The sequence below is a fragment of the Drosophila arizonae genome, chromosome 5 (assembly GCF_054131065.1).
Source record: "Drosophila arizonae isolate 15081-1271.41 chromosome 5, UAZ_ARI_1.0, whole genome shotgun sequence".
Taxonomy (NCBI): Eukaryota; Metazoa; Arthropoda; class Insecta; order Diptera; family Drosophilidae; genus Drosophila; species Drosophila arizonae.
The window spans coordinates 5,717,638-5,730,964 of NC_142925.1; the positions used below are offsets into that span (position 1 = coordinate 5,717,638).

The 13,327-nt window shown below is 36.3% G+C and overlaps 1 protein-coding gene across 2 annotated transcripts in view; it reads left to right on the forward strand.

The window, feature by feature from the left end:
- The window catches only part of Mef2 (myocyte enhancer factor 2), a 66,907-nt gene that overhangs the window by 2,912 nt on the left and 50,668 nt on the right, over positions 1 to 13,327 (forward strand). The window lies entirely within an intron of this gene.

Sequence of the window (13,327 nt, forward strand, 5' to 3'; positions counted from 1 at the left end):
AAAAGAGAAAAACAAAAAAATGTATCTATTGTCATATTCTTGTGCTTAGCATTTAATTCGAGGAGTAAGTCCATAAAATTGATATTTTGGAAAGACAATAATTTTATTTCTAGATAAAAGCAAAAAACTAGTTAGTCGAAGCAATGAAAGATAGAGAAATGGACGAATAAAAGAGCAAGAGAAAATATATTCAAGAATTATCATAATTTAGAATATTAAGTCTTGACTTGTATTTAAAAAGCAGTTTATATACGAATTTGATGGTGATGCAAAGAAACATTTAACAACCTATTTATATCATAACCAATTAAATATAATTCTGTTTAAATCCAATTGAATATAAAGACCAATAGGAATTAGCATAGCATATCACTACGATATGCTTTCCAATAAGATCGGGCGAAATCCAATACGAGTCCCATATTAGCTTTTTAATATTAACAGAGTTAGCTGATAAGAAATTGTTAGAGTATGCAATTGTTTGTTGCCAGAGCTTACCCAAGTCGCTCCGTTTGTTGTTGTAAAGGATTCTGCTTGGAATTCACAATGTTGCCTGTTGTCTGTACATTGTAAATTGTAAATTGTTGTAAAAATGTTGCCTGGCAGTCTGATTAATTATGGGTTGTTGTCTCTCATGTGCTCGCCTGTCGTTCAAAGCTCAAACTAGACGTTGCACACAGTGCGCCTGTCCAACTGTCTGTCTGTCTGTTGATCTGAGCCGGTTGTGTGTGTGGTAGCAAGTGCAGCGCCGGTTTTTGTTGTTATTTCTGCTGTTGGCGGGTTCCGCGTTGAATTTTGTATTTTATAATTTCAGGCACGTTGCACGATCATTTAAAGTTGTTGTTGTTGTTGTTGGCGCTGTAGTTGTTGCATTGATTTAGCTACATTCCTGATAAATACACTACAAGAAATTTTCCACTATACACTAAACATACATACATATGTATGTATATATAGTACATATAGCAGCATATCAATGCTTATATATTTAATAATATTTGAAGCTCAAGCTGACTTACAGCTGACTGCAAAGGCAGAGAGAGAGAGAGAGAGAGAGAGCAAAAGAAAGAGAGTGAATTGAGAGAACGCGCGCCAGCAGAGGCAGACAAGCGGTCGCTCGCAATTTGTTTGGCGTTCTTATATGCGTCAGCCGCAGCGGCAGCGGCGACTTAAGAAATTCAATAATAAAACGCAAAGTATGATAAGATACACCCATGCATAAGTATATATGTACATATCATGTAATGTTAAGCACAAGTACAATTGTACAACAGTGTAACAACAACAGCAGCAGCTAAAAGCTCACCACGCGCTGTTGATTAAAGAGCGGCGCACAGACAAACAAAAGCGAATTGAGTTAGGAGCAGGAGCAGCCGCAGCCACTTGTTGATGCCCGTGCAAAAGAGAGAGAGCGAATATGAGTGCGAGTGTGTGTGTGTGTGTTGGGCACCGCGAAACTCACCATGCACTGCGCTGCGCTCTCTTTCTCTCTCTCTCTCTCTGTGCTAGAATCGATTGTGGTGTGATACATGCACTGTGCCTACCCTATTTGCTCCCCACTCACACACACACATACACATTGTGCGCGGGCCTCTTTCATTGCCCCCAAAGGCTGCTCCTTGGCTGCCCTTCCTTTTTCGTAAGCAATTTTGGCTTTGTATGTGTTCACGCTTGTTTGTATTTGTGTGTGTTGTGTGTGAAACTTATCAAGGTCGTCACTTGGCGTCGCTGCCGCCGTTTTTGCTGCTGTAAGCGGGTTTTTCTACTTACACATACACACACACATACTAATGTGCTTGGCCCCCTCAGTTGTTTGAGTCGTTCGGTAGTCGCCTTCCATCCTTTTGCGCAAAAATTCTTTAGCTTTTATGTTATTGGGTTTCTTTTAGTTCTTGTTGCTGTTGTTGTTGTTGTTGTTGTTGCTGCTCTTATATGGCATAGCTTTGCCGTTGTTTCAGCTTACTCCCCTTTGACTGTTGTTATTGTCTGTTTGAAGTGGCATTGCTGTTGTTGTTGTTATTATTATTGTTGCTGTTATTGCTGTTGCTCCCCTCCATTTGTTTTATTTGATTTACTTAGTTTGCCATGGCACCCGCTCTTGGCATTATGTGCTTGCCTCCTCAGACCTCCCAATGCACATTTTCATGAGTGATCTTAGCATTTATATGTATATATATATATATATATATATATATATATATTTATTTTTTTTTTTTTTTTGTTTTGCCAAATATGTTTGCCAATTGTAAACATTGTCGAAATACCATTGAAATTTAACTTAATTGTTTGAAATTATGTTGAAGCTTTTCATTTCTCTGAGATTTTAAACAAAGTTCCAAATTTTCTTAAGCCCTGAGGCAATCGGAAATGTTTTTATAACATATTCGTAGCTATATAGAGAGTCGGTCTGTTTTCTTATCAGATTTAATGAACCTTATCAGAGAGCGGAAATTGTGCGCCCCAATGTTTAACTGCTGCTATGATGTTGATCTTATGTTAATTTAACATAAATGCTAAACTGCTTTTTATGTACTCGAACATAATGTTACATTAAACTTTATATAAACTGCCGTTAATAGGGTAGCACTAACATTAGCTTATGCTACGATTGGTTTAACCTTAAATATTGTTATATAGTATCATTAACAGTAACTGTAACATATTATGGCTTACAGCTTAAAATGGCATGCAAACACTTAGTTAATGTCGAGCCTCATCACTGTTGATAAAAATAGCCCGCTTTAAAATTAACTTTGGCTTCATCGCATTTCCAATTAGATTCCGCTTCGAATTTCTGGTATATTTAGGATTCAATTCTCTTTAGCCATTTCTTGCCTTTTGGCTGCCTTTTTCCATTTCTAAAGGTGTACGCAGCTATCATATTATGTGCTGCTCTTTTATTCCGATTATTTCTTGTTGTTGTTTGCTGTTGTTGTTGTTGTTGATGCTGGTTATATATTTTTTTATTTTCATTTTATTTGCTCTCAATGCGAACGTCGTCGACGCGCTTCAACTTGCGGCTATTTTTAGCCTTTTCTAATGAGCTCTAGCTATTTTTAGAGTCCCGTGCTGCACAGCAGGCCCAGCTCTTGGGCGCGAAAGAGATAGAGCAACAAGTTGGTTATCTTAAAACTTGTCCGCTGTTTGCTGTTATACATACATATATATAGATGTACGCATATACATATAAAGATATCTCTTTTTTTCGTGTTGTTTTTCATTTTTGCAAGATCATTATCATTGGCGACCGAGGAGGACGGTGGCTATTGCTGCCTCGTCTTGGGGCACCCAAAGGTAATTGTATTTTGATGGCCATTGGCCATTGGCTATTGGCTGGAACGGGTTTTTCAGCGGTTATTGTAGGGTATGCGAAATATTTGCTAGACAATTAGCTGTTTGTGGAGCATTTGACTTTGATATAATAGTTTTAGAGTAACCTATAAAGTTATATCTTATGATTTTATTTTTATATGTATAACAGTTTAGCACTGTTTTTAGTTCTATTTCGCAAATTGTTTACGTTCTGTAAGTCATTCACATTTCGTTTAAGCTCTTTTTTCATAATCTATAGAACACTTACGTAAATACGTATTGAACTGTATAACAGTTTAGCAAAGTTTTTAGTTCCAATTTAAAAGCAGTTCATTAACATTTCTCATTAGCCACATTCTTAATTTATGTATAGAGCACTTAAGCCTTTACTTTGATCTATATAACAGTTATGTTAATTTCTCATAATTTTTTTACTCCTAGTTCACAACTAGTTCATCTGTTGTAGATCATTTACATTTCGCATTGGCCGCATTTTGTTTGGTCGAAAAGATTTGTTCCACTTGTGGCATTCGATGGTCAAAAATGAAAAATCCAAAAATACAACACATATCATAATAATGATCGCTGTGAAAGTTTCAAATGGTTCATTAAGCTGCTTAAATGTAAGTCCATATTTTGAGAGATACACAAGTTGTTTCGTATACCCTTGCTTGCAAGGGGAATTTTTGCTGATGAATAAATATCGATTTAGAAATTGGGCAAAGGAGAATCTACAGTTGATAATCACAGTGAGTTATTATTTTAAAGTATAGTGTATATCATGTAATTTTACATGATATATGCTTAACAGTTTCCTGTTAACATAGTTAACTAAGCATTATCCAAAGAGCTCATAGAAGTACAATTATAATTTACTGCTTAGTAGTTTACTGATAACAAAGTCAACATAAAAAACAGTTTTCTACCTAAATGCCCATTTAAATAGGTATATTTAAGTCGATCTCATTCCATTCGCTGCAATCTTTGAATAAGTTCAGGATATCTGTTTGTGGTTAGCCAAAAAATAAAAATAAAAAATAAAAGACAGACATTGATGAAATGCGCAATTGATCAAATGTTCAATTGGTCAACTGGTCAGCAGTGGCTCAACCTTCGAAACCCTCAACAATTGGTAAAAAAGAAATCGTGCCCTCTCACTCTTCGTCGCTCTCTGTCCCTCTCGTTTATATAACAATGGTGCACGCAATAGTCAAAGTTAACATAAATTATGAACACGGAGGGGGGGGGGGGGGGAGGTGGGCAAACAATACGCTGTGGGAGTGTGACACCTGCTTGGCTTTTGTTACGCCCACAAAGAATAGGCCATGAACATGGCTAGAAGAACTCACTTCCCCCTAATGCCCATTCGTTCTACCTGGGCCTAAACCCATTCCAATTGGATTGGTCATACGCTAGGTTTTACCAGACTTTTAAATGCCGTTTAATGAGCAGCTTGTACGCATTTTCCTTTTTCTTTTCTTTAGTAATTTTCATTCGTTATTTTCTGTTTTTGTTTGGCGTCCTTTCAAAGCAGCTTTTGACAAAAACTTTTGGTGCCTTTCAGCGCCCTCAACTAATTAAATGGGCTAAAGTTCTATAAAATAATAGAAAACTTTTAATTAGGTAAAGTAAATGCAGCGCATTGCTTTAAGTGTAGTAATTGTGATTTAATTGAAGCGCAAATCAATTCAAAAAAAAATTTTTTTTATTATTTTATTTTAATTCAATTTTTAAGCCTTTTGGGGCTGAAAACACTTGATCACAAAATCGAAGAATCATCGAGCCAAATGTATTCAAAACGCGGTGGCTTTATAAATATTTCGTACAACGCCATTAGCGAGCGGACTAATGAGTGTGGCATGACTTAAAGATACCCTGTATCGTGTGTATAGATAGACATGTTTGTAATGTTTGAAAAAGCATGTGAAGAATAAGTAACTTTTTCTGGTAGACAGCTACAACTGTTATACACACAGAGTGTTACTTATACTTATCGTTTAAAACTGTTATACAGTAGCATGAAAATATGAAAACAAGTGATGGAGACAAGCTCTTTCTGTTCGAAATTCTTTATAACTGTTATACATGAGTTTAATTAGTACATTTCCTAAAGCTGTTATACTAAAACAGCAAGGAGACTTTCCGCTTATAACTGTTATATAATATTTCTCTAGTTGCATCAGACCCTACTGCTCTGCTTACAGGGTACTTCAAGTGTCATAACAAAAGTACTTAAAACTGAGACATAATCTTTGCCAAAGGCCAAAAAAAAAGAAAAAAAAAGACAATTTTTTGTGTTCGTTTAATACATATAAAATTTAATAAAATAAATATTTACTATGCAAAATTTTGTATATGTGTTGAGTTTCATAATTTTTAATAATTTGTTGTGAGTATATATATGTACAAATAAATATTAATAAATATGTATGTATGTGAATAAATTATTAATCAGCAAAAGCAACAACTGCCTTGAGATCATTAGCCTGGTTTGTACACATACTCTATACAGATATGTAAAAATACATATATATGTATATGTATATACTATATGTATATAAATCCAGACTCGGCCACTTTGGGGCCCTCTTGATTTAATTGCTTTCATTGAGCAAATCAACACATTAGAAACGAACAAGCACAAAACGCGAATAGCAACGAGGCAGTTAAATGAAGTGTGGACCAGAACTAAACGTGAGGAAATATAAAAAAGAGTAAATAAATAAAATAAATAATAGAGCTAAAGAATTTGTTCGTTTGTTGGGCAATTATGATCTTGTAAATCAAGTGAGCAAATAAGAGAATCTTGAGAAAAATGCAAATATAAAATATTCATGAAAAAATACTACAAGTAATAATCGTTTTACTTTGGCAAGCACGACGATATATCGAGAGTTTTTGAAGAGTATACTATAAATCTTTCTAGAATATTCATATGGCAGATATAATTATCAGTTCTTTATCTTGGTTTTTGCATATTCTGTATTCTCTCTCACTTTCTCTCTCTCTCTCTTTCTTCTCTTTCTCACTTTATCTTTCTCTTTCTCTCTGAGTGTCTCCCGCTCTCATTGCGTCTCCCGCTCTATATCTTTTGTACGCTTTATTTCTCTGTCTCACTCCCTTTCGCTTCATTTTCTATTTCCGTCTCTTTTACACCCTTTCTACCTCTCTTCCTCATTTCCTCTCGCTCTCATTCTGTCTAGCTCTATATCTCGCACATCCTTTCTAATCCACTCTCCTCTCATTCCTTTTCTTCCTCTCTATCGCCCTTCTGCTTGTCTTACACTTTTTCATTGCCAATCTCACTCAATTTATTTATTCTTCCGAATGATTGAAATGAAATTCGAAACGTTATTTTCCACTAGCAGCTGTTCTAATAAAAACAAATTGTTTTCTTTGCTTTCATTAATATGTGATAAAATTTTCAATTTGTTGTCATTTCATGTTTATTCTATTAATGTCTTCAAAAGAAAAACAAATAAGATAAATTGTGATATTTACTTGCATATATAATTGGGCTAACTAAAATATTTCTAGGCGAGCAGATGTTGTGATCTATGCTGAAAGATCTGAAAGCCTTGAAATCGAAAAAAGTTTTTTATTGTTTTAGTCTTAAGCTCTAATCCGAGTATTATCTTAAGATTTTCTATTGTCTCTCATGCTCTGAACGATCGATGGCTAGACCAAATGTCGCGGAATAAGTGGAAGAAAGAGACAGCAAATAGCTAGAGGGCATATATAGTAGATATGTGAACAGAACTTAGGCATCTACAGACCGCTAGACAATATTATTTAAGCGAAAACACAAATCGTATGCTTCAAATGCGGCCAGGTGATTAAGGTGTCAACCTGTCTGCCACAAAGCCAAAACTAAAGTCAAACCAAAAAAAAAAAAAAAAAAAAAAGCAAAAAAAAAAAATTAAAGAAAACATGATAAATGTATTTCAAATTCCTGCGAAAGTTTTATGGCGCACACATAAGAAAACAAAGCAAAATAAAATAATCAACATCAAATATAATGACAAAAAAAAAATATATAAAGTGTGAAAAAAAAGATTCTAATAAGAAGTAGCAAGTTGATAAAGCAGCTAAGGAAATAAATCAATAAAGAACAAATTATAAGAGTCGACAGTTAGGCACAGCAGAGCGTTTGTATGTGTGTGTGCAAGTGTGTGTAAGTATGATTTTGCGGTTTTGGGAATTTGTATTTTTTTTTCTGCCTGTTTTGTAGAGTTTTTGTTTTTTGCTTTTTGGCAAGACAAACATTGGTTCAAGTAAACCGGTTCTCAAGAGATTTCACGCGTTTCCAGCCACCAAATGAAGCGTCAATTAAAGTTTAATGAGTGCTCGCTGTGCAGCAGCTAACTACGCACTCACACACATACACACACACACACACACACATCCACACTTAACTACAGCCATATTGGGGCACGTGTTCACATTTATTCTTATAGGAATAAAAACCATGCTAAGCACAATCAGTTGAACAGGAAAAAGAAAAAAAAAATACAAAAATCGAAATTCGAAAAGCCCAAAACAAAAGATGAGAAGAGAATAAATCACGAACCAATCAAATCAAGTATTTCCGAACCTTTTCAACACACACACACACTCATACACACACATACTCAAACACCCCAACCACCCGCTGGCAACGATCGTGCGATTAACTGTTAACAAATCGTGCACACGCTGATGTCATACTACATGCTTGCCGCTCTCACGCTCTCTTGTGCTTGCTCTCTTTTGTGCTCTCTCGGCTGCGACGCTGTTATCGCGTCTGGTTTTGGCTTGTTGTTGTTATTGTTGTGATGTCATTTATGCAGGCCGCAGCAGCGAGCGTTGCAGAAAAGTTGCCGCTGCCGTTGCTCTCTCTGTCTCCCTCTCTCTCTCTCTCTGCTTGCTGAGTGTTTTACGCTTTATTCTAATTGGATTCCGGCTCGCAAGAGGCAAACAAATCTTTATATGTGCGTGTTGCCGTTGTTGTTGTGGCTGTTATTTTTTTCTTAGTTGAACTCGCAATTTGTTGACTTTTCGCCGTTTCGTATTTATCACATTTTATTCATTTTGGCTTTGCGTGAGTGTGTGCGTGCATGTGTGTGTAATGTGTTTGTTTCTTCATCTGTCTTTTGTGCTGCTCTTTCGCCACTTGCAATAAATACAATAAATACCAATTTACAGCATTTCGAATGTTTACACGTGACTTTAGTTAAGTTTGTTTTTTCCTCTCGATTGTTGTTGTTGTGCGACAAGTGCCACGAGCATGTGTAGCATAAACAGCAAGAATAACAACGACAACAACATCACTGGGTGACATTTATCTTAAGCGCTTTTCCTATTTGTTGAGCTGATTAAACGAGTTGCGCCTCTTTTGTTGTTTGCTTGTTTATTTGTTTACATTGTTTGCGAGTGTAACACTTGTGATTGTTGCATGTAGATTTGTAAACAAATATGTATAATTTCTCTGCTTTTCACGTGATGCCAATAAATCGGACAGCCTATTGCAGATATCTGAATATTTCAATATTGCGTATACGTCATGGATTACGTATACGTTATGTCGAGTCTAGCTGATACATTTCTCAATTATTGCTTAATTCTTATCAGCTGTATGCTTATATGGTTTATATTTACATACATATATTTATATTGATAGGAAAATTTCATATCAATAGAATAGAATTTTATGATCGGAATTTGTTTACACATCCGCAAAGTACAGCAATAAATGATACTTTATTAAATGTAGTTAAAACAATTGATTGACATTACGTGCCATATGGTTTTATAGTAAAATAGACACTTCCTAACTTAATCCTTACATTTTTAATGCATGGTTACCATTAAGGTACTTCCATATAGTCTGAGTAATATTCATAAACAATAGGCATAACAAAAAATATATCATTCCTGAATACTACACAGCTACTACTATTAGTATCTATAGTACTATAACATCTATATGTACGGCTAGTCGGAACGCTTGTTCTCGTGTGCCCTGTCTCAACTAATCGCATTTTCTTATACAATTTTTCTTGAGTGTTACGCATAAACTAATTAGAGGACAAACAAACTAACGAAAAAGGTGGTAGACGCTAAACGCTTTAGTTGTAGTTATTATTCAAGTACATGTCAATACTTAATAGTATTTGGCGTTATATTGAGTAACTACAGTTTAGAGACACAACTACGCTTAGCCAGAACGGCTAAGTACTTACACTGAACGCATTACTAGTATATACCTCCGTATAAACTGAGCACACAGGAATAACCTAAGTTTAATAATTTAATCTGAGCTATAATCAATAATGTTTTTTATTTATTTTATTTTATTTTATTTTTTTATAATTTATAATTTATTCATTTTAATTCTGTACAATTTCTAACATTCTTCATTTTTAGTATTTTTCTGTTTTTTTTTTATATATAATTTTTTAATTTTTAATTTTACCAGTGCATTCACAAGTCGCCTACTCCCCATGCCTCACAATTCACATTGCATTGTTTACCTTTGGGATTTGCTCAAGCAATCGTCTCGCATACTATAGCACAGAAACACCACACAACACACGTGTGAAATCCACCTTTCCACCATACTCTTTGCCCTGTTGCAAGGGCTGACCGTTTCGCCCTCGCACGCCCACATTACGCAAAAAGAAGAAGAAGTAGAAAAGAAAAAAATAACGGGCAGTTGCCATTGCCCATGTTAATCGTCGCTTGGCAGCTTTGTCGCACGCTTTGCACAGCCGTCGGCGTTGGCGTTGGCGTCAAGGACAGCGTTGCTGGCCTCTTGGCATTGCATTGAACTTGAACGAGGGTTGGCCGGCGCACTGGTGAAATTGCAATTGCTGACGCTAGGGGGCGTGTTCATTCGTCGTGTACTCTTTGCTCGTTAAAAGCTCAATGCGTGTGCAGCAGTGGCAGCGGCAGAGGCAGCAGTTAATGCGCTCAAAGCGAAACCCACTCAAATGCGGGTTGAGCTTAATGCGCCTTTGCGTTATGCAGCGGAATTTTCAATTAGCTGCCGTGGCTTTTGGGGATATCCAGACCATCCCAGCGGTGAAAGCGGCGCATAAATTATTTACTTAACATTTAAAAATTGCATTCAAAATGGCTGCGTGGCGTCGCTCGCGTCGCTCACGTCGCCCGGCTGACGTCAGCGCAGCAACAAAACAACATGCAATGCGGAAATGCTTTCAACTTTAAACTTTCGCCTCTAAAATTAGCTGCAACTAAAAAAAGCAACGGCAAAGTAAACGCACACACACATACACTCGCGCGCAGAAATTCAGCTTGCAGCTATTTTTCAACCGATGTTGACTTTTTGGCTTTGCTGCATACTTTGTGGCGTTTGCGTTGTGCTTTTGCCTTTAGTCTGTCAAAATTTAACGCCCAATCAAAATATGCTAAAATAGTCGCGTATCTGTGTGCATGTGTGTGTGTGGGTATTTGGTTTTATGTTTTGCGACCGTTTCCGGCGACATTTTCAACTCGATTAGAAATGCAAATGGCGTTCGCTTGACAGTCACTCAACTTGGGCTTGGTTGGGGGAGTACGTGGCGGGGGCTTTTGTGGCTTATCAATTACAGGCAGCAGGCACAGTGCCAAAGTCGTAGACAGGTTCATAGTCGACGCCACACTTGCCACAAGAGTCGTTGCTGCTGTTGCTGTTGCTGCTGTTGTGTGTTATTTCAAGGACATGTTTGTACTGGAAAATGCATATGAATTTATATGCACTTGGCATTTAATATGCAATGCCGAGGGCGGTTAGAAAACTTGTGGGGAATGTTTTAGAATGCATATAATGTAAAGAGTAACAGAGTAAATGTTAACACAGGACAGATATTTCTTGCCTGCACTGTTTGGCTGTGATTTATATTTATTTTGCTGCCGTTATATGAGTGAACTGACTGCAGGCTGGAGAGAGTGCGAGCATGACCTCAAGAGCTTGTCTATGATCCCGTTATATGAGCGAATTTCAGCTGTCTTAGAGCGCGGGCAAAGCAAGGAGATTTAGCTTTTGATCCCGTTATATGAGTGAAGAGCAGCTGTAGTCTATGCATTTCAAGCCATTGGTTTTTATGCTTTTGATCTCAGGCAATTGTTGCGTGCTCTCTTTTGTAAAGAGCGTGATTGTGTAGTGAGAGTGAAATAGAGAAGTGTATGGTGTGTATGATCTATAGTGTGTGTGGTGTATATGGTGGATATGGTGTAAACCGATCTAAAGCAATAAATTGTAATCTTGAGTATTGAATATATTGAGTATATATTTATATATTTAATGCGTTTTCATTTACGAATTTTTGAAAATTTTTTATTTTGCCTTTCGTAACTATTCAACTGCATCTCGCTTCAATGTTTTATACTTAAGACTTAATAGCAAAAGCGAAAGCGAAAACTTCAATTCGCAGCTGACCAAAGTCACGAAGTGAATGGCTTTTGCCTAGAATTGGGCTTGGACCTGGGTTGGGTCTCAATTTTTAGAACCTTGCAACGCGGCTGCATTTGCATACCAAGTTCTCATTGTTGTCGCCGTTGTTGTTCTTGTTGTTGTTGTTATCTGTCGCAGCGGAAATGCAATGCGGCGCTGTTTGTTTTACGCTCTGTGGTAGCACTTGCCACATGCCACTAGCAACTGGCTTGCTTTGCCAGCTTTGCTTGAGTGATTGACACCGCGTTGCACGCAGCTTGCATTTTGATAGCCAATGCAACTGGCACGCCCACTCCGCCCGCCGCTCTGTCTACCTCCTGCGGCCTCCACTCCAGCCAAATGGCAAACAAATTGGTATCTATCATAACATTTATTTTGGCTTTATTTTTCGCTTCGCGTTGCAGCCGCGAGCTCATAAAACTAAATTGCATTTTTTTACAATTTACATAGATATGAGGCAGGTGTGTGTGTGGGTGTGTGTAAACTCTTTTTTGCGTGCCTGGCACTCGCTGGCACTTGGATGGCTGCGACTTCTGGGATTTCGTTTACGATTTGACGCTTGCCGGTGCTAATAGCTTGTTACAGCATAAAATCGCATTATCCTTAACAAACACACACACACACACACAATCATGCATATGCATATCTTTTTCTGTGTGTGTGTGTGTGTGCGTGTTTAGTTATTCCCATTTTTTTAATAGCCTGCATATCATTTCGTGGCGCAAACATAAATGGAAAAACTCAACAAAAATCAAACAAACATCAAATTAAATATTTGTAAATTTAATATTATGTAAATCTAAGGGAGTGAGCGCAGTTCTATTTATAGATAACTCCCGTATCTATTTATATACGCAGATATAGCCATATCACTTGGAGATTAGCTTTATCTAACATTTCGAGTCAGCTGCCGCATAGTTTAAACAATTGTTTACAAAGCTTTCAAGTATTTTGGGCTCGTTTTGTTTTTGGCAATTAGTTGATAAGCAAATATTTTTATTGCTCACTTAAATTATTCTTTTAAGCTCTTTACAGTTGTAAGAGGCCTTTTGATGTCCTTGAAATGTTTAGGAATTTCCTTTGTTCTTTTATTTAAATTACTTTTCAAATATTTTGGCGAAAGTTAAATCATGTTCATGTATATAACAAAGAGCAAGAAAAATCCTGAATAGTAATAGAAGAGAAAGAAATTCAAAAAGTAATGAAAAATATACAGAGAGACGCAAAGCAAAAGAAATTGAAGCCCAAATTGAAGTTTTACTGTAAACTAATGGCAGAAATGAACTCATTATTGTTTTTACTAAACATGAAAAATACAAAATTAACATAAATCTGCTCTAAATATGCAACTTTAAAGATATTTTTAACATTGCCAAAAAAAAAAAAAAAAAAAACAAACTAATTAAAAAAAAAATTAATTAGTTTTGTCTGTGAAAATGACAGTTATTAAATTATTTAGTCGGTAGAGCTAATGATACTTTAAATAACTCATTGACTTATGACAGTCATGGCAAAAATATTGGGCATGCCCAGAGATGAATGAGCGAAACTGATGTGGGAAACAATATTATTAATATCGAT